This window comes from Camelus ferus, chromosome 5 (genome assembly GCF_009834535.1).
Source record: "Camelus ferus isolate YT-003-E chromosome 5, BCGSAC_Cfer_1.0, whole genome shotgun sequence".
Classification (NCBI taxonomy): Eukaryota; Metazoa; Chordata; class Mammalia; order Artiodactyla; family Camelidae; genus Camelus; species Camelus ferus.
In genome coordinates this window covers 42231388-42259126 of record NC_045700.1, presented here as the reverse complement: position 1 = coordinate 42259126, position 27739 = coordinate 42231388, and the positions used below count along the sequence as shown (strand labels likewise).

Sequence of the window (27739 nt, the reverse complement as noted above, 5' to 3'; positions counted from 1 at the left end):
ACCATATTCTAAGCAATTTAGCTGACTCCTATTACGTATTAAAAAACCAGCAAATGGAAAATTATTTTCTTAAGCTTAATGTAAATTCACACCACTCATTTTATTCTTTCCAGCAAGAGGCTTACAATAATGAAAGATATTGAAGTTACTAGACCCTTTCACAAGCAGTGTGGAGTCTTACAGAACATAAATGTAAAAACTGATTTAAAGCACAACTGAATGAGAAAGAGAAAACTCTGGAATATTAGGGTAAAATGTGAAAGAGGTAAAACAAATAAATACTGTATATGAATAGTCACTCTAGGTAACAGAGGCAAATGATCGGTAAAAATTCGGCATTCAGTTGCTGATATCAGCATCAATTTGGGAACTGTTTTCTCAGTGTTTTATCTCTGTTTGAAAAATGGGTGTCTGTTAAACTCAGACGAAAATCTAGAACAATATCTCATGATTTGTAATCAGTCAGTCAATTTCTCACTTTTCATTTGTTAGGATTTCCCGGGTGCGCTAACTTGCTACAGTGCACTTGAAGGAAAACAGTTAATGCCTGATCTTTTCTTTTCTTACAGTCTTAACCTTTCTCCTTGCCCCAGGAACTTATCTTTTCCTGGAAAGTCACATATGATCAAAGTTCTACTGATGCAAGCACATTGCATCCTCTGGCCAGGAAATCCCACAGCAAGGAGAGTTCAGATACTTGGATTAAATGGGATTATATTGGTATAATAAAATAGTTTTTATAGATTTGAGTGCCACACAATCAGGTATATTCACAAAATTAGGGATAATGATTTTCTCCTGAGATTGTTTGGGACTAAGCAACAGACTAACATTTGGAAACACCTGCTTTGCTGTGAAAATCCAGCACGGAGCTGTCTGTGGAATTTCTCACAAACTCCTGTCAAGGAATGTAAGAGTGCATAATGATGGTAAGTAATAGAAGCTTATGTCCACTACAAACCTAGTTTAAAGTTTCATTTTTAGTTGTCTGGCGACTGGTGAACCTTTATAGAGAAATTTCCAGTTCACCTTAATTAAGTTAGATAATATACTTCATGGGTTATTTCTGGACAACTGCTCTTCTCACTATAATGGAAATCAATGAAAAAGTAAAAGGCTTACTTATAAAATAGAAAATAAAAAGTACATAAAAATTTCACAAAAGCAGTTCCTGATTGTATAGGCAGTATATTAACTGCCTATAGAATTGGTTACCAGCAGAATTTACGTCAGTGTAATATTTGCAATATTTTTAACTCTTTTCAGACTGAAAACTAGTTTGCTTTGAGAAGATTTTCTTACAGCCCCTATAAACAGTGTCCTCATTAGAAAAGACGAAAGCTTGCTCTTTAGGTGACCTAGAGTTGCTGTTATTAATCTGTTGGCCCTAAAATGAAAAGGCAGCTTTTGCATATTGAGCTATTTTATGTCTCTTTAAATGCACATAGACAAAAAAATACATCAATAATAACATCTCAGTGTAGAAAGGATAACTTCTTTTATGTTTTAACAAAAAAGAAAATCTAAGGAGCACTTTCCTCTTTGCCTCCATTTCCCAAAAGCAATTATTCAGTGATTTATGAAGCATCTAGTATACGCCGGCCCCTGTTCTGTCAGAGGTACACAGGTTTAAAAAGAAATTCTAAACAACCAATTCCTGCCTTTAAAATATTTACAGTCACGCGGTGTGGTTAGTCAAGAAGGCTACAGTTTATATGTATAAAGAAAATTTTAGAGGGCATCTTGGACATGCAGGTAACCTATATGGAATGGCCACGGGACTGAAGCATGAGTAAATGATGAAGAGGAAGTAGGAGCTCTAAAGACAGACAAGGGAGTGCTCAGTGAGTATGGCAGATCGTTAAGGCTGCAGCGTAACGTGTTTGTACACGGGTTTGGCAGGACTATGATCCAAAAAAAAAAAAAAAAATACAGCAACAAGAAGACAATAATAATAGCTAAGGTGATATAGCTTCTGCTTTGTACCAGGCACTGTGCTAAGCATTTTCCATATATTAACTCACTTAATCTTTTCAACAATAATACCTTCTCAATAATAGTAAGGCTTGGATGGAAGCAAGACACTGGCAGGGCACTCATTAAACAAGTTCTTGCATCAGTCCAAACAAGAAATAATTAGGGCCTGATAGAAAGCAGAAGGCAGATAACAAGTATCTTTTGACAAAAAAAAAAATTCTGTTGAATTTTTCAGAATACTGAACAGAACCTTCTCACTGTGCATAGTATCACAAGCAGCTAAATAGGGGGCTCTAGAAAGGACATAAATTCGGCAAAAGGGAAAAACCATAAATGGGCAAATATGATTAAAATTAATGGTAAATAGGAGGTAAAGTCCATTTGGCCTAATCTTTGCTTCACAATAGGTATTGCTAGGATACACAGAATACGCAGGCAGGCCCAGAAAATTTGTGTAGTTTGTCTTGTGACTTAACAAAGTTGATTTTTAAGTCACTGTTTGACTAGAATATTTTGATGGCCCAGTAAGGATGGTCACTAGATAAATATAGCCTGAAAAGGATCCAAAATTTAAGTCATCATGCATTTTCGAATAAAATTTTTAGATGAACCTGCTTTTATGACAGGCTTAATTTCTCTAGGGAAATAAAATAATTGAAGGTGGTAAGACCAAAAACAAAACCAACATAAATATTCCATCCTAATAAACAATAACGGAGGTGGCTTTATACCAAGGTAAAGACAAAACAGTGAGCAGCCGCACGTCATCCTTGAAACAGGAACCTGTTCACAGAGGCACTTCTCAGCATTTTGATTTATGCTTCTCTATAATTGTGCGGTTGCTCAGCTGACGCTTCGTCTCCGAGACTGTGTTAGCTGTCACTGTTCTTTTGTAAACTCCAACAGAAACAAGAGGACAATTTGAAGTGAGCACCTTCTCCAGCTCAAGTGTGTTTCTTGAAGGATGCTTGATTAGCGTTAAACACATGAATGGAATAACATCTGCAGTAGGTATGCACATCAAAGCGAGATAGATCTAGTTGATTCAATGGATCGCCTAACCTCCAAAGGAAAATCTCTTATGTATTTCTGGATTTTCCAAGCTGTATCAGGCTAGTTCAGACTGAAGACATTGTGTTTGATCCTCAGTATTATTTTGAATGTTGAATATAATATCCTTAAAGGTGATAACTTGTAAAATCAAGGAATGAACGACAATGTTAAAAATACTCAAACTGGTTACTAAATTATCAAAATACTCATGCTCTTATCTTTTTTCACTAAGCTTTTGATGTATTTTTAAGTTAAAAATAGAAATCCTAATGACTGAAAGATGATGACTACAAAGAATTGTAACGGTTTTTATTTATTAATCAGGTGCCCAGGCTACTCATTATACGTTTTATCATTTCTTCACGACAACTTTATGAAGTAGATATGATTATTCTTCTGTTGTAGATAAAAAGACTGACTCCGAGAGTTTCAGTACTTTACACGTATTTCCACAGGCAGGAGCCAGGATTTATCTGCTTTAAAAAAATCTACTTATATATATAAAATAAATATATATATATAAAATCTACTCTATATGGTTTATATTATTCGACTATAAACAAAAAATACTAACCTTCAGTACATGAAATAACAGATACTCTGTTTGCCAGTTACTGTTATTACATCTTGGTCCCCAATTAACTCATTCATACCCTGCTCTGTGAAGCTGGGGCCAGGACTCTGTGAACTTTATTTCTCCTTCGCCACATGACTTCCTTTCAATAAGGGACATTAAAGAGAGATTGGAAGGCAGGAGGAAGAGAGAAAAGACAATCCTTGTTCCTATACCCTGCAGGGAATTGTCACTGGCTGACTATTGCTGAATGTTCAAAAGTAAATATTTTCAAAAACTGCCATGATTTTGCTCATTAAATTCCAAACATTTTTTTTCTTTTACAAAATGGAATAATTGATATCCTCTTAAAATATGATTAAGGTGCCTATAAAAAGTAGCTAGAAAATATGTATCAATATTGAAATTTTTCTCAAAGTTTAAAATAAACCATGTATAATAGGGAAGAAAAAGTTGTATTTGTTTATAGCAGCAGCAGAAATTAGACCGAAGCAAAGACTGTGCATTTATAAGCTAACACAATACCTTTCTGTTTTTTGATAAAAAAAAATCAACTCATCATGACAGACATTTTCAATATGCACAAAAAGAAAAAAGAATAGTATAATTACTCTACACGTTACACATAATCTAGTTTCAATGACTTTGCTAATTTTGATTCATCTATTCCACTTCTACCTTTTATTTTACTTTATTACTTTTTTCTGACTTTTTTAATCCCAGAAATCATATTTCATTGAAATCCTTCAATATGTATTTCCAAAAGACAATCATTTTAAAAAAGTATAGTACCTTTAATATGGTTAATAAAATTAAGCATAATTTTTTTATTGTCTAATACCCAGTAGATGCTCAAGTTTCTACACTGTCTCAAAATGTCTTCTGCTGTTGATTGTTCAAATTAAAACTCACAAATGGTCTACACTTGCATTTATAACTAACCATTCCTCCTTCATTTTCCCCTTTTTGTACCAGGGGTATAAAGTACAATTTGAAAAAGAAGCTGTGATACCAAGACTTCAATTGTGCACCATTAAATATGATGAAGAAACCAGGTCATTTATCTTATAAAATTTCTGTTATTCTATATACAGTTAGTTGCTTCTTCATGTGTCACTTAATGTATCTTGGATTCCCTTAAATTTTCTGTGAACTGGTAGTTAGAGGTTGGGATATATTTCATTTTAACTTCTTTCTTTATTTCTTTCTTTTTGGCAAGAACATTCCATAGATGGTGTTGTGAATTCTTCCAAACATTTAAAGAAGAAATAATAGCAAATTGTACTCAGTTGTTTCCTGCTGAATATAAATTTATCAAAAATCAAAATATAACTATGTGTATTTATATAAATATATGTTTATAACGTAAATATACATAAAATGTTATATAAATTTATATAATAAGTATAAATCAAAGCAGGTTTATTCCAGGAACAGAGTATTGCTTTACCATTTAAAAATTAATGTGTTTTACCACAGTGACAAACTAAAAATGAAAAAATACGACTATCTCAAGAAATGCATAAAAAGAATTTGATAAAATTCCAATTTATTGATGATAACAACACAAAGAACACCAAGAATATAAGGGATGTTCTATAACCAGTAAAAAGTTTCTACAAAAATATCTGTAGCAAGCATCTTATTTAATGGTGAAACAGTAAAATCTTTTCACCTAACATGGGGAATGAGAAAAGAATGCTTGCTGTCGCAGCTTCTATTTCAAATTGTATTTTTAGTTTAAAGTATGTCATTAGTTTGACAACTTGCCCTGAATCCTGCTTCATTTGTCTTCATACTGTCTATCACTTCCCAACGGATCTAATTCTTATTTTTACATCTCTTTATTGTCAGAATGTGAGCTCCACGAGGGAAGGGACTTGGTCTGTTGCGTGCTGGCCGTGGCAGGTACTCACTAGTAACTGTGTTCTGAGGGACTTAAAGTACTAAGTTCAAACATGTTCTTTATATCAAAATGTAAGTCCACCTCATTAGTTTGCCTCCATGTTTTTCATGTAATTCACTGTTCCCTTCCTTACTGATAAACTTTTTTTTTCTGAATATATCATTTATATAGAAAATTTAGAAAATAAAGAGAAGAAGAGAAAGGAAAACCTACCATTTGGCAATAATTACTTCCTAATGCTGGGAAGACTTTCCATATCAAACAAACAAAAAACTATGTGAAAACACGTGTTTTTGGTCTATCTACAATCAAGTAGATTATTAATGTATTTTACTTGTTTTTAATTTCCATATATTTGTCCATTATATTTAATGGGTGAATGAATGCAATTAATTTAACTATTTTCTATCACTTGTTTCCTTTTATTAAAATAACACAAAAATAAACATTCTTCAGCATTTTCACGATTATCCCACAGGGTAAATAACTTAAATTGAAATTTCTGAATAAAATGGTATTTATATATAGTTAAGCCTCTTGATTAATATTTTGTCCCTCTCTTTTATTGATTCTAAGTTGCTGTTTTAAGTTTTACTTTTCTACTCATTCTGCATTCTTCAGATGATCACATCTTATCTCACACTTTTAAATACTGTCTACATGCCAATGATTCTCAAATTTGTATCTACATTCCAGTTTTCTGCCTGATTTCCAGACTCACAGTTAATTGACTAATTGACATTTCTACCTAAATGTCTCATTCACATCTTAGAATGTGCAAAACTGAGCTACTACAGTTTTACTCCACAGCAACTGCTGTTTTGACTGTCTTCCTCATCACAGTTAACAATAACTCTGTCCTTATTGTTCTGGAGAAACTCCTGAGTACCATTTTTGACTCTCTAGAAAAGCAAGGGTTAATAGGCTTACAATCTGGTTGTCACCTTAATCCATCTGGAAAGAAAGGTATATAACGCAGTTGACCTTTGTAAACATGCCAATGACAATCCCAGCAAATATACAAACAGTATTTACTCATGGGAGAGTCCTTACCTATGGAATGGTTTTAGTAGGACATATCTGGGCTACCTAGGATTGTTTATGTTGAAAAAAACCATCACCACAACAAAACAAAAACAAACTTGGAATTTATGAATTTATAAAGCATGTCTCCATGAAGAGACATTATGTTATGTAATAAAAAGATATAAAAAGAAGGTGCTTCATAACTGAAATGACTCCTGTGCCAGGACTGTCACATACATTATTTAAACCTGTTATGTTAAATCTTGAACCACAGCATGTCCTCATTCATGAAAAGATCATTTTAAGGAGAGCTGCATTGATGGTTTCACACCTTTCCAAGGGAAGAACGCTTGGCTTGTGTTTAGCTACTGCTTGTATCCATGAACTGTTAGTAAACTTGATACTGGGTAAGATCTATAATTCATCTTGAGTCTGTTTTGACAATGTGACCCTGAATTTTATCTCATTCTCCACATCTGATGGTCATCACATCCTATTGGATCTGCCTTCAAAATACATCTGCTGTTCTCTTCTCCTACTTCCCTCTATTTCCCAGTGTCCATCCATCATCTGTCTTCTAGGCTATTTCATTAATTTTCTCAGTGGCATCCTTACTTCTGCTCTCAGCATCTTTCATTCTGTTCTCTACACAGCATTCAGAGTCATAATCCATAAAAATGTAAATGGGTAATGTCAGTCCTTTGTTCTAAACCTTCCAAATGCTCCTCATCTCATTCAGAGTAAAAGCCAAGTTCCTTTCAAAGAACTACAAAGTCCTGTGTGATTTGCACCTTTTCTCCCCTTCACTTTTTTGACCTCGTTTTCTGTTGATCTTTCCCAGACTCACTCTGCTCCAGCCACATTGGACTTACTGTTCATTGGCCATACCAGGTTTATTCTCTCCTATCAAGGTCCTTGCAACTGTGAATGCTTTTAAGCTGGATTTCTGCATGACTTGCTTACTGTCTCATCTCCTTCAGGACATTAAATAACTATCTTCTTCTCAAAAAGGCCTTCTCTGGCCATTTTAATACAATTGCAATTCTACCCTCAATGTTTCCTATCCACCTTCTCTGCTTTTTTTTTTTTTTTTCTTTAGCAATCATCACTTTTTGATGTATCATATATTTTCCTTACATATCATATTTATTATCTGTCTCTCTCACAACAGTAAGCTTCCTGAAAGCAGGGATTTTTGTTATTTGTTGCCTACTGTATTATTTGTTGTTATTTTATTTTCAGATTCCAGAAAAGTGCCTGATACATACAAGTGCTCAAAACACTTGGATCTAAAGTGCATTCTTTGGAAGCAGGGAGTTGATGAGTTCTGGATAGCTCTCAATCAAGCCTTGAATATGTGTTCAAACTCCAAGCTGACTGAACACCCTGTGACCAAGTACACTGACTTTATAGACGGCCCTGCTCTTTCATAGGAAGTCCCGAGATTTGACTCCATTTCCCCTCCTGAAATCCCTAATCACATTTCTTGAACCTGACCCTGAGGCATTTGTGTTAACAATATCAAAAAGAGGAGCTCTGAAGACGTCTTTCAGATGCTTACAAGATTGATACATGTCTATTGTTTTCAGATAACTTTCCTCAGCTCCATCACACTTAAAAAAATGAATCCTTTCTTTTGCTTCTCCTCGTGTTTCCATTGTTAAAGTTAAGGTATTTATTTTTTAATAGTTAACATATTCACATGGTTCAAAATTTAGAAAACACAAAGTTTTTTCAGTGAAAAGTTTCCCTCTCATTTCTTCATTTTAATCATCCCTCCTCTCCCCCAAGGTCATTGGCATAATCAGCACATGGTACAATCTTCCTGATATATTCTTTACAGACACACGTAGATCCACTCATGTTCCTTTTTATTTATATTTATACAGATAGTAGCATATCATGGACACTGATCTGCACCTTGCTTTGTTCACTTCATATATGTTGGAATTCTCTCCATATTAGTACACACAGAGACATGCACTCCTTTTTTAAGGCTGTATATATTACGTTGCATAGATGTACCTTTATTTAATTACTTAGCCAGCTATCAATGGAAACGGAAGGAAACTATTCCTTTGTGATAAGCTATTTTTCTATTTTTTTCTTTATGACTAGTTTAAAAGAAAAGAGGCATCTGCATGTGGCAAATGGGCCTAAATTTTCCCTTCCCATGAAAACCAGTCATAATGAAGACAGAAAAAAAGCAGTACTACAAATCTGAGATGATTTATCTGGAGATCCTGAAAACTGGCTAGTGCTTATTTTCCTGGGTGATGTATAACTGCGTACGATATCTAATCTTGAGCAAATCATAACAAATACTAGGATATGGACTCTAAGCTAGAATTGTATCCATTTCAATTCAATGTTCTGCAGAGTCTCAGGAAATGATTACCACTAAATAAACAAGGCCAGTTAAACAACAGTACACACTCAATCTACAAGCTTGGCACAAAATGAAGGAACTTCACTATGATTCAAGTATGGCTTCTACGTTCTGAGATTATTTTAACTTCTTCGTGATTGGTAGCAGTTAATCTGTTCTAGGGTTGGACCCACTGCATATTAATCCAGGGAGCCTGAAAGTTCCTGGTGGTGACACAGCAGTTCTCCTGCTTGGTGGTTATTGCTAAATCTGTTCCTTTTCATCAACCCAGCAACATGCATTTATTCAACACTGAATATGGGCAAAGCACCTTGACTTTAAGGCTTTAAAGATAAGCTCAAAGATGAATTTGAAACATAAAAAGGATGCCTAGAATCCAGGACAATATATAGATCTGTTTTGTAAACAGAACCTATGCACAAAATAAAGAAAACAAAGTGCACTTGACAATTTAACACAAGGAAGGTAATCACAATTTCAGAAGAGTAACCAAGGAATAAGCATCCAGGAATATGGTATTAGAAAGCTTATATGCTGTTTAAATTTGGAATTCAGATTAAAAAAGCACTCCAGAGTGACACAGTCAGTGATGGTATCATGTAGACTGAGTAGGCTCTGAAGATGAAAAACTGGGGCGGGTGTGTTGGGGAACTTCTTGGAAGTGAGATAACTTTAGGTACATTAGGGGAAAAGTAAATGCACCACTCTGGCCCAGGCATAGACTTGTCGGGAAGTGTGGGTGACGATGCTGAAAATGTAGGTCGAAGATCACATTGATCGTAAAGAGTTTTTAGTGCCAAGCTACTGTATTTTGACATTATCAAATAAAAGCACCAGCTACTGGAAGCTCTGAAGAGTCTAACATGATAAAAACTTAATAGTAAGCTTTTTCACTTTTTGCAAGTGTTCAGAAACCAGAAGTAGCCTGGGTGGTAGTCAAGTAAAGAGAAACCTCCCAGCAGCCAGATACTCTGCAGATCTTTATTTGATGTATATGTGACCCTGAATTTCCACAAAGCATCCATCGGATCTATTCACTATTTGTAAACACTTTTGTAATAGTCCATCCATGAGAGTGGATAAAAAGAAAGATTATGAAGGGAAACTGAAGAAGTTTTAGTGGGCAGTATGTCAATTACCTTAACTTTAAAAGTATCCTAAAATCCTGAAACAAAAGTATCCTATATGTTATAAAGTATTAATTAAAATCCGATACAACTACAGGGCTGGTGCTACAGTTTTGTCTGGGAAACAGCCAGATGAATATACTCCTAGGACATTTTGGTTGCTTTTCCTAGACATTCCCCTTTCCCTCACCTGTCTTTCTCCTGGAGATTCCTGACCCCACTGACTATGTTAAGGCATTCCGTTCATCCTGCTCTTTTCTTTATGGCATTTCTCATAATTGTACCTATGGAAAGACTGGTCAAATGTTTTGTTTAGTGTGTATCTCCACCCCTAACATTTAAGCCTTCACCACCTCATTCACTACTTAACACAAAGGAGCCTTTGAGAAAATGTCCCTGGAAGGAAGGAAGGAAGGGAGGAAGGGAGGGAGGGAGGAAGAAAAGGAAGGAACCACCCATGGTCCTTTGTCTTTGCTTTTATTGTAAGAAAAACGGGATGCGGAAGTGATATAAAACAAGTGTATTTCACTACGATGCTTACAACTTCAAAGGAATTAACACTTTAAGAGTCCAGAGCATAAATGAGACTCTAGAGTCTTGCCATAAATGTCATGTGTAATTCATTCATGCACTCGTCTCAAACTTAACACTACTTTGAAGGCTAAATGCCAAGAAATAAGCAAGCACTTCAAGGTAAAGTCCAAGGTATTTAATTACTGCAAGAGCAGCCCAGTGGTGGCTCAACCTCATTGACATTCTTTTGCTGCTCAGACAAGTGAATTAATATTTCTGAGAGCTGTCTTTCGGGGCAAAAAGGCTTCCAAACTTGGAAAAGATCTAATTGATTTTATATTTACGCTACAACTAAGAGGCAACTATAAACTGTTTCATAATGTTTAAAACATTGGTTTGGTTTTGTAAATAAAATGTATTGGTGTTTTTTTAGTTTGGTTTATCGCAATCTTTCAAGTTTGAATTTCAAGCTAAAAATCAGGAAAAATGTTTAACATATTTAAAAGCTTAATTGGAAAAAACTGAAAACGAGATTTGAAAACTACAAATAGCTATTGGCTGTCTAACGTATTAGTTTTAGTGAAATACTACAATATTCATTATAAGGTAATGTTAAAATACATATTTTTGAATTTTGAGTTAATAAACATTTTTCTATTTGCTTTCATTTATTATTTGATAGATATGTTATCAGAAAGAAAAAAAAACTAGGTCAAAATATTCACGTTAAGTCATTTTCTAGCTTTGTAAATTCAAAATCCATTTCCATTTATTTTCACCATACCATCTTTTATAGTTAAAAGGAGAGTAATTTTATAATTACTGCACTTTATTAAAATATATCATGAAGTTTCCATCATTGGCTCCTTACATGTCAATTTTTAAAGTGTATCCCATTATTCTACTTCAGGAATTTAGCAGCAAATCAATGAAATAATCTAATTATTCAATTTATAGTTAACAGATTCACCACCCCAGACTGTATGATAGACCCACTATCAGTAAAGGATTGCAGTTCAAACCATCAGCCACTATCAAAGAGCCTACAATCCCCTCATTGGGATAATCTCATCCCATGAATCATTCTTCAAAAGAGTCTTTTATTCCCGCCCCCCCAACAATGAATTAGAATCAGCTAGTGAATTGGAATTTCCAATAATCTTAGCCAAGATGATCAGCCATATTCAGTTTTAGATCTGTGTACTAGCAATATATTCAGGAATTATTGATGCTGACAAAAAATGTAGCTGTGGGCAAACACTCTTGCCTTTACATGAAGCACAATATGGGCATTTTTTTTCCCCTCCAAAGTCAAGCTCTGTCTGGGGTCCTGGTGTCACCTCGCCTCTAGGTGCTTGAGTTACTCTAGTGATGGATATAGCCAGGTCATCCAGATACAGCCAGATCGAGAGAAGATACCACAACTCACGAAACAAATATGGAGGAAAAGAATTTTCTCCCAAGATCACATCAGTGGCACCCCAGGGGAATTTTTCCTGATTAGCTGTCATTTAAAGTGGTGAAAAAAATGAGCATGTTAAAGCCATATTTTAGAAGTGACACTGAAGAAGGTCAACTTGTAATTTTCTGGTCATTATTTAACTAGCATTTTAACAATTTCTAAAAAATTATTCTTGCCTTCTATTCTCTACAACTGATGGTTTGGTAAATAAACCCATCAAGTTCTCAATCTGTTAAATTAAGATTGACAGAGGCTGTAACGCCTCTGCAAAAACTGCGTCTTCTGTCCTGACCGTTCCGGGAGGCTTTCAGCAGGAACTATTACACTGCTCCTGTGAGGCTACTGTGATATTAAGTGGGTATTTTTCTCAGAAAAATTCGGATGCAAGAAGGTGAAATGATGCTTCCAGAGCAACAAAAGCCCTTGTGAGGGTCAGACCACAAACGTGGAAAGACAAGCAAACAGTTCCTTCTGCTTGGAACTCCAAACTCTTCCCTCCAAGCTGCTGCTGTGTCTCTCTTGGGCTGTCTCTCTCTCTCTCTCACACACACACACACACACACACACACACACACACTCTCTCACTCACTCCCTACCCCTCTCCACCATCACCAAGATTTACTTAGACTACACTAATAGTAGAGCAGATAATGGAGTTAAATGAACTTGATTATCTCTGGGTTCCAGCCAGCCATATATTCTCACTGGGCTCACTCACTGCCCCCACCCAAATTATTCTCTTGCTGCTCCTTCCTGGGGAAAGGAAAACATAATTTCTTTCATCCTTTAATGTAGAGCTTTGAGATGCTCTGATAAAATGTTATTTTCTCTTTTACTCTGTTTTTATAAAGCCTATGTCTTATGTATTTTTGAATACTGAAGGATCAAAAAAATGCATACTTCTGTGCTTATAAAAATTAAGAATTGTTATTGATGCAATTACAATAACTAATGCAAATAAAAAGCTTTAGAAAAGCTTTTATTTCTAAGTAACCACTTCTAGTGCTGCTACATTCACAGTCAAATGTAACAATTCTACCCGCTTCCCTTTAACAAAATATGCTAAGTTTTCCTTCAGTATAGATTTCCTTTTACTGCTAAATCCTTGCATCTCATAATATCAAATATACTAGATTACTCTGACTGACATTTTGCCCTTCCAAGAAATGAAACCAATAGTGCTACCTCTAAAAAAATCATTTCTGAGACAATGACTTCAAGGAAAAAGTGGTGGTTTTTATCACAGAACATAAGATCTAGATTTTATTTTAAGATTGGTCTCATTTGAAACATAATGATGGGAACATCAAGTAAACAGTAAAAGCAACATGCAGGCTGTGCAGCTATATATATATATATATATTTTTTTTTTTTTTGCTAACATTCAGCCAAACTGTAGAGTTGAGAAAGAAAAAGGCAGGTAAATTAAAAGCAATGAGAATCTCATCATGTTGCAAATATGGGCACCACACAGTTCCTTTAATATAAAATGGAAGCAAAAATAAATGTAAAAGTGCAACCACCAAATCAAAATTCTGTTAAAATTCCCCAGGTCTTACATACAGACTGAGCAAGCTGATTTGTAATTAATTTAAATGGAGACATAACCTTCCTTTCCTGTTTTAAAATGTACACCTGATACTGAGCAGGACCCTGTGGGGTCCTGCCTGATACAAATCTTTCCATGTCCCCCATTTCTTGTTCATTGGAAATAGGCTTCATTCACCTTCTTTCACCTTCTCTGGGTTCCAAAGGGCAGATTCAAACAGTTGCTAATCAGGGAAGGGAGGGAACGCAGACACAAGGGAGGAACAATAAAGAGACAACAGTGCAGCCTTGGGGCAGGGTCCTGGTTCCCAAGCTTGCCACTGGGATCATATCCCTGCCCCCCTTGAATAGAAACCAATTACTCTTCTCAGGAGGCAAAGAGAAGAAACAAGAACAGGTTAGAACCTGCGAAGCCCAAGATGGTGGACGATTTGACCTTGTCATTGTAATGTATTAGCATGCTGAGTGGCACACCTACCAGCGCCATAACAGTTGACGACTGCCATAACAACAACCAGAAATGCCCACATATAAGGGCCTAAAAGAAAGGCCACTGGTTCCAGCATACGCAGAACGAGGATATGTTGGCAGAAGCCTCCCATAAAATCCACGTGGCCCAAGGTGCAGCTGGAGTTGTCCCGGCCATCTTGGCTGATGGCTCCCTGCTCGAGCACCTGTTCCCCACTCAGATGCCTTTCCCTCTCCCTCCCTGCTGGAGCATTTCCTTCCTTTTCCTCTTCTGAGCAACAAAGCAGCTGTTCACATTCGTCCCTCTGCCTCTGCTGTGCCAGCCCTTTCACAGCAGGCGGCAAGGACCCACACCTCGATGGGCTTCCTAATTTAGGGGTCCCTCCACCCACTACCACACACACTTGGGAGAGATTACACACCGATTTAAATTCATGTGAAGTTATAAAAAGTGGACTCTTTGCTTTAATTGGGGCAAGGTGATGGGAATCTGGAAGGAAGAGGAAGAAAGAGAATAAGGGGCAAGAGATTAGCCTTGAATATGAATCTGCTCTCTTTCAGAAAGTTCCCTACAACCAGTCCTGAAATTTCATACAACTTTCCACCATCTATCGCATTAGCACATTTCCCTTTCTGTTTTCCAGAATAACAAGCCCATCCCTTCCCTTATATTAAGATGTTCTTCCGTTCTTTGAATGTCTAATCTCCCACTGCTTTCAAAGCACTTTTTTTTGATAGGCTCACTAAGTAACATAAAAAGATCCTTTAAAAAGTGAATTCTAGGTTAGAGCAGAGGGAACAGGAACCACAGCCGGCTACACCGATTTTATAAATCCCTGACTTCCGAGCAACCTTTTTATTAACGTTTTAGCAGAAGTATATTGAGTCACTACCTATTACTAGGTTTTAATTCTTATAAACTTCAAAAAAAAAAAAAAAATCCATCAAGGGAGCTACTGAAGAGACTACCAAATATTGACAGGCTTCACCACTCTTCACCCCAGCACAACCACGCGTTTCTGCTGGCCTTTCGAAACCAGAACATCAGTGTGCCCTAGTAAAAGGCTTGAGGTATTAATAAAACACTAGCTTTGGTGATGACCTGAAGAAAACTCTTCTTCAGGCCAGAGGGTTTCTGCAAATTGAGCAAAAGTGCAACATCGCCCCACCAAAGAGTGCGGCGCCCTCGGTTTTTCAGCACGTCAGCGCTGTGCCTTGTCCTGAAACCAGAGCAGCCGGAAGAGCAGAGGGGAAGGGAAAGCAACACACGGCCCCAGTCTGAAGCCTCACGCACTTCATCTGAGTCTTTCAGGCTTGTCAATCCTTCTTATCGGAGGCGGATTTCAAAACATTATCACAGCACCTTCAATGGAGAGCTGAAGAACTGAACTTGTCTAGGACACTGAACAGGAGGGGCGGGAACGCGGCACAACCGGTAAAAGGACGACAGAGCAGTCAGCACCAAGATGGCGGAAGACCCAATTTTCAGCAGACCTTGAGCTTCATCATGCGCTCACTGTAACGCAACAGCGTGGTAAATGGCACTCCCACAGGTGCCACGACAGCTTCAAGGCTGACCACAAAGGTCAAATAGAGTGATGGCCCAGTTCCTAGGAATTCCAGCCCCTTCCTCAAAGTAGTTGGAATAATCCCCCCATTTGTTAGCATATGAAATAACCGAGCCCATAAAAATTAGCAACCCCCACACCTCGTGGCCCATCTCACTTCCCTTGCCGACCCCATGCTCTGAGGTGGCTGCTCTCCTTTCTGAGTAAGATGGCCCACATTCTGTCTATGGAATGTGTATTTCCTAGGCCCCCCGTCACTCTCTTGCCTTCTGAGAAGGCCTGCACTCTGTCCATGGAGTGTATATCCCTCTCTGAATAAATCTACTTTTACTCAACTGTGGCTTGCTCTTGAATTCTTTCCTGTGTGACGCCAAGGACCCTCACTTGGTGGGATGCATCCCACAGACTTGCCTGGGACCTGGGAGGTGGCCATCCTCTTGTGCCCTATTTTTCCTATATCAGTATTATTTATTCCTAACAGCACAGACTGTCACTGTACCTGGTGGAGGAAACATGACCAGCTGGGCACTGTGTAATCCTGAGCTCTCAACCAACTGAAACAGCTCTCTCCAGGGTCACCAGTGACTTTCCTAACCCAATGCCCCTTCCCTCAACCCCATCGTTGTATTGTTCCTGCAGTCTTTAGTCTCCTTAATCTTTTCTTAGCAAAGCTCTCTTCATAAGGCTTCAAGGACAGACACCACCCTGGTTCCTCTCTGACCCTCCAACCTCCTTCACTTTCTCTAACCAAAGTTAACTCTGGGTATGGCCCAAGGCTGACTCCCTAATTCATACTGCTTCTTTCCTTCCTCCCTTCCTTCCTTCCTTTCTTTCTTTTCTTTCTTCCTTTCTTTCTTTCTTTCCTTCCTTCCTCCCTTCCTTCCTTTTCTTCCTTCCTTTCTTTCTTTCCCTTTAGAAATATAATCCAGTCTGGCTTGAAGCAGAACTGCATAGGAGGAAGATTCTTTTCAGCAGCAAAACCCTCCATCTCAGCAGTTGATGATCAACCAGTACAACTGAGTATCTTGCCTTGAAATAGATTTTAAGTGCAAAATGTGGCTGCTCTTGGAATATCCTAGGCACACTTCCTCTTAGGGTCTTTGCTCTTTCTCTTCCTTCTGTCTGGAATGCCCCTCCCTCAGGGGACTGGCTCTCTCTCTGACCTTCCTCAAATCTTTGCTCCTTCTCGAGGAGGCCTCCCTAGACCATCCTGTATAATATTGCAAACTGCTGTCCTCCTCCTTCTCGGTTCCCCTTACTCTGCCCGGATTCCTATTTTTCTATAACATTTCCAACTTCCAACATGTTATATATTACTTTGTGTGCTTATTAGTCATTTTCCTCTATGCTTCTTTTATCCTGATAGAGTATATGTTTTATTTTGTTCACTCATGTCCCAGTGGCCTCGAACAATGACTGGCACTTAGTAGGTGATTAATCAGTGTTACTCCAGTTGAGCTGGAAAACTTCCCTATATTATCCACTACCCTTTTTCTCCTTTCACTGCCAACAGCCTTGTCCAGGTTTCCTCTCATGGTAATTAGCTAATTAGCATGCTAATTGCATTTCCTATTCCCCTCTCTTTAATCCATCTCCTTTACTGTTGGCTGACTTTCTTCTTCAAATTCCACATTTATCTTCTCATTATCCTTCTTAGAAACCTTCACGGTACAGCCAAGTCAAAATTCCTTCTTCTGGGACTTGAGGCCCTGCCCAATATGAGTATCAATCCCATCCAGCCTCACCTACGCCCACACCTCCGTGGACTCTAATCAAGCTGGCACTGGCTTTTTTCATTGAAAAAATATCTGTTGGCCTCCTAGTCCTAAATCCTATGTAGTAGCACAGAACGAAGTTACTGTCAGCTTTGGCAACATGAGCTGAAAGGATGTAAGTTTAAACAACAGCATTTATAATGAAAAAGAAACTGAGTCCACAGAAGAAAGACACTTGGCCAACTTAGGGACGTGTGGTCCCCATCACCGAAATGCCTCTCACCTCTGCCTTTCATGTTCCGGGAACACAAATCACACTTATTTGTAAAGGTTCAAGTTCAACTTACTCTGTGACTGAGTCTCTGCCTTTGAAATGCCACCATTCCTTTTAGTTAACAACCATAATAAAAGCTTTGTCCTCCCACAAACACCTGGATGTGCCTGTCCTCACCCCCCTCCTCCTCACCCTAAGAAACACAAGCCCTCCCACCCACGGTGCGGAGCGGCCTCTTCTCCCAGGAGGCTTCGCTCGCTCACCTCAGAGCCAGGATCCAGAGCCAGGATACAGCTCAGGAGGAAAAGCCTGAGAAGGGACCGGCGCCTCCCGGGAAGGGGTGTAGGGCTTCCGCTTTAACTGGTGAGAACTCTGCCATCCCCGAAGGGTGCCATTCTTTTACTGGCATCGCTACATGTTTCAGGGTCTCGCCACCTCTCCTCCTAACAGGAAGGTTCCTAAGATGACGATGCAGCTCGTGGCTCCGGCTCCACTACGCTACCTCTGCCACTAAGTCTTACGAGGGTCTTGTTCCAGAAGGCCCCCCACCCACAGACCCCTCCTCGTGTTCCTCTTCCCCTCTCTCAACTTCTACTCTATTTACTATGTTATCTACATGAAATACTCTAAAATTTGACATTATTTTGCCTTGTATTTGCGGGGGGGGGTGTCATGTATTGATCATTGCAGAAACTCCTGAAGGCATAAAGTGTCTTCCCCACCACAGCAGCTGTCAACCTTTGCTAATCAATAAGGCCACCAGGAGAACATAAAAAAATAAAAAAAAAATAAAAAATCAGATTCCAAGGCCCAAACTCAGATCTGCAAAAACTGAATGAACCACTTGTCTAGATTGTAAGGAATCCATCTATTCAAAAAGTCCCCTAAATGATCCTGAAATTCAGCCAGATATTTGTGTCACTGCTTTAGACAGTCTCCCTGGGGCTCGAAAGCAGCATGACCTCAGAGCACCTTTTGACTTGAAAATTATTTACTCTTAACTATTAAAAATCCATGACCAAAGCTTCTGATTGTGGATATTGTTGTTTCAGCTCATCTAGGTTTTAGATTCCAGCATTCTGTGATTTTAAGAACCACATATCTACGAAAATTTTACAACTCGAAACATCTAAAATTTCACCACATATACGTACACGTTTTTATGTGGAAACAGCCATATCAAGCATACAGTTGTAGATTCTAATTTTTCTTTTAACATAACATTATGCCAAATACGTCCTAAATGTCATCATTCTTTAAAGCAGGGAAAACAATATTCCACTGGGATAAGGGTACTAATTAACTTAGTCATTTCCCCACTTTTGGACTTCTTGGGTATTTATCATTTCCCTGTAATTTTAAATATCACAACTGACACCTCTGAATAAATAATTTATTGGATATTGATGTAATGGTGTTATATTTTATCTATTTAGAAATAGTTACTCTATTTGTAAAATATGCATAACATTATTTTTTTTAATGTTCTAAAATTGGACACATTTTTTGTACTGGTATCTCCAATTAGTTTGTTTTCTTATTTTCAGGCTCTTAGGACCATCCTTTATCAACCACACCACTATAAGGGGCCATGAAGCCACTTAAAAGAAAGTGCATTCTTGTGGTTCCTATATTTGGGCCTAGTTTTCCTATTATCCTGTTCCCAGCAGATCCTTTTTAACATCAACCACACTACAGGGAGGAAAATTGCAAACAGTACAGATCAGTGTTTTTAAAAACATGGCTCACAGGTCCCCCATAATAAGAGTAAACTGGGGTGCTTACAAAAAGTGAGGAATCATGGTCTCTTCAAATTTCTTAGACATTCAGGTGTGGAGCTAAAAGAATAAAATTTAAACAAAGACTCCAGGTAATTTTTATGCATACTGATGTTTGAAAAACCAGTCTTCCATATACCACAATATCAATGACTTCGCCATCTAGATTTAAGGTATATCCAATGCCAGCACACCTCATATTCTACTTCTCTGTTAAATTTTTACATACATTTAATCTGTGATCACTAATACAACATAATTCTTCCCTTCCCCTGCCCCCTCCTCCACTAGAGTGCATCTTTTTTAGAAAGGAGAGAACATGTCATTTTATCTTTGCACTTCTGTCACGGTTGAGATTCCATTTTGCACATGAAAACTGCTCATGTATATTATTTGTTTCATTTTTAACCAGATCTATGCTCAATAAATAGGTTAGTCTTGAATATTACAGAAAATTATTTACATAATTTAAACTGATTTCCTTAATTCTTCCTTAAATTACAATGCTCATTTGGTGTCTTCAGGAGTTTGTTCATAGATTTCTACAGTATTTGATGTAGGGCCATCTATATAATAACACAATACGGGGTCACTGAAACTCTACCATATGTCAGGTGACAAAGATTCTCTCCTTGATCAAATCTGGGTCAGGCTCCTCTGAATCCTCTTCCCCACTAGGCTCTGACCTTGTGTTCTCTCCTTGGCCTGCTTAGTTCAGTTTTAGCAAGAATTCTGCTGAGTCGGTTTAGTGAAAATCTTCTTCCCTTGGTATCTGACTATCTTTGATATCAGATCAAATTCCTCATCCCCCAGCCTCCGTATCTTACCTCCCTGGCCTGCCTTCAGCAAGAATCCTGTTGAGTCAGTCTAGCAAGAATTCCCCTGGCCTTGGTGATTTTCCATCCATCCACTGATCCCCACTGTGATCCTTGGCTGTAAGTCTCCACTTGTTCTTGTTGTATTTGGACTTGAGCTCGATCTCGCTTCCCAACTGCAAAACTCCATTGTTGTAGTCCCTCTTGTATAAAGTCTCCCTTACTGTCTTTAACAAGCGTCACGAAATTTTTTTTCTTTAATTCAGGCATTGTGTCATATTTTAATGACAGAAATATGAAAGGAGTAGTACTTACATTAGAGAAAGTAACATCCTAGTATGGAGGTTTATCTCAGAAATATTCACAAAGTAATACAATAAAGTCTAAAGCAGAAAGGTGCACCAAGCATATAGAGAAATTACTATAACTTGAAGAGACTATGAAGAGTCTCTTCCTGTGGCTGTATCCACATGGCTGAATTTAACCAGATATAAAAATTAAGAATGTCTAATTTGATGTGGCCAGGATAAACACTGTTATTCAGTCAGATAACTAGCTATAAATAGACTAGCTATAAGTAACATCAAGCATGGCTTGTTACAAAATCAGAATCTATAGAATACTCATATTTCACTTTTAGAGACAAAAATGTTGATTTACTCTGCATATTTTCATTTTAATGGCATATTATAAGATACGTCTGCCTACCATAACCTCTTTATAATAGAGAATAGCAGGCATACGCAGACATACATACACACTTATTAGATGTACAATGCTCATCTCATAAAAATGCATCATCACAGTGGATACACCCAGAAGAAAGCCGAGATTCTTAACCAATATCATTACCAAGTAAATGTTCAAGAAGTTTCTGGTGGTTAAGTGTCCAGAGTCTTCTGGACAAGCGCAATCTTTTTAAATTAACTGTATTAAAAACCCAATACACATCTATTAGAATGGCTAAAATTCAAAACACTGACAACACCAAATGCTAGCAAGGATGTGGAACAGCAGGAACTCTCATTCATTGGGAATGTGAAATGGTACAGCCACTTTGAAAGACACTTTGGAGGTTTCTTAAAAACTAAACATTCTTGGACCATATGATCCAGTAACCATACTCCTTGGAATATATCCAAATGAACTGAAAACTTACGTCCATGCAAAAGCCTGCAGAGAAATTATGGTAGCTTTTTTTTCATAATCGTCAAAATTGGAAGTAACCAACATATATTTTTACAAGCTAATGGAAAAGCAAACTGTGGTACATCCATACAATGAATATTATTCAACAATATAAAGAAGTGGGCTGTCCAGCTACAACAAGACATGGAGGAACCTTTAAGGCATATTGCTAAATGAAAGAAGCCTATCTGAAAAGGCTATCCTGCTGTATGATTCCAATTATACGACATTCTCAAAAAGGCAAAACTATGGAGGCAGTAAAAAAAAAAAATCAAAGGTGGCCATGGTCTCAGTGAGGGGAGGGAAACAGAGGTAGAACACAGAATTTTTAGGGCAGTGAAGATATTCTGCATGATTCAGGAACAATGGAAATATGTCATGACACGTTTTTCAAAACACATAATGAACCTGTATGTAAAAAAAATGCATCAATACTGGTTCATCAATTGCCAAAAAAAAAAAAAAAAGTACCATGCTTATAAAAGATGTTAATAATAGGGGAAATTAGGTGTGCTTTGGGGGAAGTGTAGGCACTCACTGCAGTTTTCAATTAATTTTTCCATAAACCTAAAACTGCTCTTAGAGTAAAATCTAAGACACAGAGGTTATAAAACCAAACCAAACCGAACCAAACCAAGACAAAAATCCAGGTAATATAAGACAGCTTCCAGAATTGTGACCAAGGGGGATTTTATGCCAGTCTTTCAGGGTGATACCACTGGGTACCCCACTGCTACCTCTTACTCTTGTGGCAGTAATTGTGGCAGGGCCTGTGATGGCATTGGAATAAGGCTCAGAAGAAATGCAGTGTATCCGAGTCCCATTGGCCTGAAACCTGTGATTCTGCAATATTCAGTGTGGGTTTGAGTCAGGCCCCAATCTGCTGAACCCTTAATAATTTTTTTTGAATAACTACTAAGATAAGGAAATCTTATCCAGACTAGACCACACCCTAAAGTGAAGCCTAAGCTGTACGATTATCTCAGACTGCGGGGAGTCCTCCTGACCCTTGAGGGAGATTTTGTCTTATGTAAACTTGCCCAGAGCCCTAGGGCAACAAAGGAGTCCTGCCAGCACTGACAGGGCCCTGCAGGTCCGAAAGAAAAAGAGAGAGAGAAAGAGAGAAAGAGAGAGAGAGAGAGAGAGAGAGAGGATTTCATCATCACTGTGCTGATAGCGGGGAGGAAGGAAACTACTGAAGATTTCTTGATGTAAAATTGGCATTTGATCAATCTATAGGTAAAATTAACTTCATGTGAAAATTTAGAATGCGAAGTGTCATTTCTTTTTCTCCTGTACAAAAGCTTCTCTAAACCCAAACTCGGATCATAGGGATGCATAAAAAGCAAGGGACACTTTAGGATTTTCAAAAAGGAAAGCATCTGTAGCTCCCCAGCAGAGCTGTCCAAACAGCGGTTTACAGACGCACCGAGACCGCATCCCTTCAGCTGACTGCCGGCGGCGCCCACGACTTGGGGAGCGATCAGCGTCTGCAGTGCATCACGGGGCTGTTACCATTTTCTGTGTGCACACGGCAGGAAACAGGCTGAGAAGCACCTCGAGAGAGAATCTCTGCTAACAATATTTTAATCCGAAACGGCCAGATTGGTGCTTTGAAATTCCCACTGTTTCTACTTATCATCCGACGTCAGTCATAAGGATAATATCTGCCAACGAATTATTTCTGCACAAACTTCACATGAGAGGTATAAAGCACGAACTACTGCAAAGCTATAAACAAATTCAGAGCATCCTTAATACTTGTGATCGTTTGGCCTAATTTCACACCACAGTTTCATTAATTTTCAAAGACGACAAGACCAAAAGGAGAAATCAGCTCTTACCTTATAATGAAAACTTCCACACTGGCCTCATGGAAAAGCGCTGGTGTCTTCACGCAATCCCTCCTCTCTGGGACTGGGCAGTTCCTGAAGCGTCTCTGCCGGGTCTAAGGGGAAAGAAAAAAATATAAAAACCTTCTCGGTGCACTTCAGCCAACATCAATACTGGTTTAAGTTATTCGGATTCTCTCTGTGCCATTTCATGACATTTCCACATATCTTGCATCAGACTATCTAGTACAAAATAGCAGCATTTAAAGACCACTTAATTTGAAGGGGAAATTTTATCCTTTAAATCATTTACACTCTCCTCATCCATCTTTGAAAGAATGGCTTCTTTATCTGTTGTAACATTGCATTCACTATTTTCCAATAATTATTTACTTACTTTCCCTAGATCATAATTTTATTCTTCGGTCTCATTAGTGATAGCAAATGTTTCCACAAGAGAAGTTGAAAAGTGTTAAGACTTACACAAGGCCTGTCTGTGCCTTTGCTCAGACTGTTTTATTGCTTTACTCTGCTGTGAAATAAACTAACACATTTTGTCCCCTAATCTTCTATGTCTAATTTCTTTTTTTTTCCTGACCTAAAAACTCCCTACCAGAAACCTAAGTACCCCATCAAGTCTATAATAATACCGACCAGAGCTAGTGAAAAAGTGTGCTCTGCCAGCATGTTTTGTAAGATAACCTTCCATCACCACAAAGTTTCAGGCATTCTTTCTTGGAACGAGCAAAGAAAATAAGCTGGCTTTGGCAGTCGATCGTGGACTGCTCTAATTCGATGAATCCATTTTCGACAGGCTTTACTTGGCAAGCCTCTTTCCACCGCCTGCAAACTGACTATGGTTCTTTGCAAAACTCCTTTGCAATTCTACTTCAAAACCACCCTCTACACCCCAAAGAGTTACAGGTTATTGAAAATATGTTTTATTTTATTTTTTTACATTTTTTAATGAAAATATGTTTTAAAGAAGACCTCTGGAGGCAATATCTAATATTTCTTAACCCCTACCCTAACCCTAACCCTACCACCTGTTACGCACATGTTGGTTAGCCATGGAACTGTCTTGAAGATAAGTGAAATCAACAGTGTGCTCTGTGCAACGCTCAGAGAAGTCAGGAAGATGGGCTGTGTTCCCAGCTCTAAAAGGTTAGGATTATTTAGATTATTTGTCACAACCTAATAAATAATATATTATTTATTAACATAGTATAATATTAATGTTATTATGTATTATAGACTAACATTAGATTAATAGATTATTAATGTTAGGGTTATTCAGATTATTATTGATGGACTTCATTTATCAAATGGAGGCTCACAGTACAATGATATAAGTTGGGTGGTACTTCTGAACTCCACTTGTAAGGATCTTATTCTGTTTGTCTTTGGAATGCTTAAGAGCAAATGGTTGGAGACTGGGGAGGGTGGGCTCAATAAATCCTCCAAGGAGAGGCGTATAGTAGTGTTTTTTTTCAACAACATGGTCCTTCCTTATTAATCTTATTTCTACAGACAAAAAAAAGGTACATACTTCATAGTTATATTTAAATAAAGTTCTGGAAAAGACAAAAATAAGGAGGCTATGGTGATAATAAGAACAGTGATTGTGAGAGATTAACTGGAAAGTAGCATGAGGGAACTTTCTGGAATAATGGAAAAATTCTGTATTTGGTTGAGATAACAGCTATATGAGTATAAGGACTTGAAAAAAAAAAACCTCTATGGAGCTGTGCCCATAAAATCTACATTTTATTGTAAGTGAAGTATACTTTCATTAAAAAAAAAAAACAAAAACAAGAAAACTCAAAGAGATTCCTCATTTCTGGAATGATTTTGAATCAGGGAGTCTCTAAGAAGGAGTCATTACCCCCTTTCTGGTCACTGAAAAACAATCCTTCATTCCTTCATTTAAGCATCCCCTTAACAAAGGTTTATTAAGCACAAATACATCCAGAGCTAACACAGTGGCAGTGAGCTAGAGAAAATAATGGTTAGCAAAATACACAGAACCCCTATTATAGAGGTTAGAGTCTGCGGGGGGAAAATAGACAAATAAAATGCACAAAAAAAAGAGTATGGCTGGATCATTGAGACAAGGCCCATGTTTTAACTAAGGACTTGCATCAAAACAGAATGAACTATTTTATGCTAAACCCCAAGCTAATATGAGTGGAAAATACTGGTGTCCGCTGAGTCATCAAAAGCTGTTAGAGGGATCAGGCCAAAGTAAACCAAGTAATGTTTTTCTATTAAACCAAGCCTATACATCCTCTAAATCTACTGAATCAAAACATCAAAATACTTTTCATGTCAAATTTCATTTGGACACTGAAATCTCTTTAAAAAAAAAAAAAAAAACAAATTTAGGTCTTCTACACCCTAGGGGAGCTTATATATACAGCTGTCCATGAGGATAATATGGTGTTAAATGACCCTCTTTCCCATGAGCAAATCCCAGCTGGGAAAACAGGTACATCTACTTCTGGTGACTCTACTGCCAAAGAGGGATCTGCAGGCTTTCCCAAGAAGAAGCATTATGCACACTCGCGATAAATACAAGCTTGTGACAGGTGCAGAACTTGATCTACAGAGTGTAACCATGAACAGATCAGCATTCCAATATAAAATGCTTTCAGGTAAATACATCTGCCTCACCACCACTCACCCCCCCCCAACACTATTAAATGAGGTCCCTCTGTGGGCAATCCAATTTTTAAAGCATATGAAAATTTTCCCTAGCTTAACTGGCATAAAAAAATAAATCACCTTGTTCCTTTTTATGGCTTTCTAGTCTATTTGTCCAAAATTCTTTCCAAAATGGGAGAAGCCATTGATAAGATGAAAAAAGATGAAAGGATAGAACTAAAAAGTGAAAAAATAAATAAAACATGAACCATATAATTAAATGATTGCTTTGCAAGCCTTCAAAGGAGGGCTGTACTATTTAGTTAGTGAAACTGTCCAGGAGAAAACCAAAATGATTTTTTAAAAGACTGCTTTAAGAGAAAACATGCTAGAAACAGTGAATAGTTCAAAAGTTATCTATGGAATAAGAAGCTTATTTTAAACCAAGGCCATAATGGATAATGAATGCTTTGTATTTAATCAGTTAAACATCCACACATTATCTCTTACCAGTCTCTACTATCCTCCCCAGTCTCTGACCAGGCAAATTAGGGTTTAGGTTACATTCTACGGGTACGACAGAAAATGGCCACTAACATCCAGAAGTTACTGGAATATTAGACAACTCTCTCCATCATGACAGCTAGTCCATCTACCTTCAGAAAATATTGTCAGATTGCAATCGAAACTGTGGAATGACACTTTACTTTCTTTTTTTTTTTTTAAACCTTTTAGAATTTATTTTGAACTAATTTTAGACTTGAAGAAAAACTGCATAAGTTGTTGAATGTCCATATATCTCACCCAGGTTCTCCTAACATTTTTTTTAACATTTTTTATTGATTTATAATCATTTTACAATGTTGTGTCAAATTCCAGTGTTCAGCACAATTTTTCAGTCATTCATGGACATATACATACTCACTGTCACATTTTTTTCTGAGTTATCATAACATTTTGTGTATATTTCCCTGTGCTATACAGTGTAATCTATTCTACAGTTTTGAAATCCCAGTCTATCCCTTCCCGACACTTTACTTTCTAACTCTGGTCAGTGATAAATTCAAAAGAAATGCTCTATTGCCGATTAGGAATTATGGTTCCTGTTTCTGTAGCTTTAATCTACTTAATATTTAAGAAGTGCATATAATTTGACCAAGTAATAAGGTTTTTAAAAAACCTATGTTTTATTTTTATTCTTCAACCAAATAATTGATGATAACGCAATGAAGCATTTTCCCAAAATTTTCGTGGAATTTTTCCTTCTACTTTTCCAATTTTCACTCTCCAATCTCACTTTTGTTTTGGTTTCTATTCTTTCTTTCTGCCAACATGAATATCAGCTCTCGGTGTTCCAGGTTCCTTAGTCATTCTTTGATATTCACTGGTATTCTAAGAAATAGTTTAAGGTAAAATGTGGTATTGAGCGTGTGAGATTTGAAGGAAACTTAAAGACTGGCATTTAAGACTCTCTCAATTCCCATCCATTGGGTACATAATTGTGGTGCGAAATTCTAGATGATTTCTAACAGGTTTTGCATTGTCACAGGTTTCTTCCCCACTAACTCTCAAAGATATCACACAATGACATGGTTGGCAAGCTTGTATCCAATTTTAAGACAACTCTTTTCCTGTCCGTTTCCTTTTCCGTTTAAGTCCGTAGAGTAAATTTTAAGCAGCTACAAGTTTAACAAATCTATTAAACCCTAAAATCTAACAGCACTGAAACATTTTGAAAGAGGAAATAAAATCTTGGGAACCAGTGACTTAAGACAGAATTTTTCCAGAGGTTCAATTTTAGGAATTAGCTTTACTGTATATGCATACCTTAAATAAGTTCAAAAGCATATAATTGGCTCCTGGTATGTACCAATCACTGTACA

The 27739-nt window shown here is 37.5% G+C and overlaps 1 protein-coding gene and 1 long non-coding RNA gene across 4 annotated transcripts in view; one reads left to right on the top strand and one right to left on the bottom strand.

Moving 5' to 3' along the window:
* The window catches only part of B3GALT1 (beta-1,3-galactosyltransferase 1), a 490368-nt gene that overhangs the window by 312128 nt on the left and 150501 nt on the right, over positions 1-27739 (bottom strand). For all 3 annotated transcript variants that reach the window (XM_032479622.1, XM_032479621.1, XM_032479625.1), the window contains exon 2: positions 23226-23329. The gene's annotated coding sequence lies outside the window, so the exon portion shown is untranslated. The remainder of the gene's footprint in view (positions 1-23225; positions 23330-27739) is intronic.
* LOC116663649 lies at positions 256-15289 on the top strand. Its single transcript, XR_004319908.1, has 3 exons — positions 256-630; positions 684-687; positions 15279-15289. It is a non-coding gene; the product is annotated as an uncharacterized LOC116663649 (long non-coding RNA).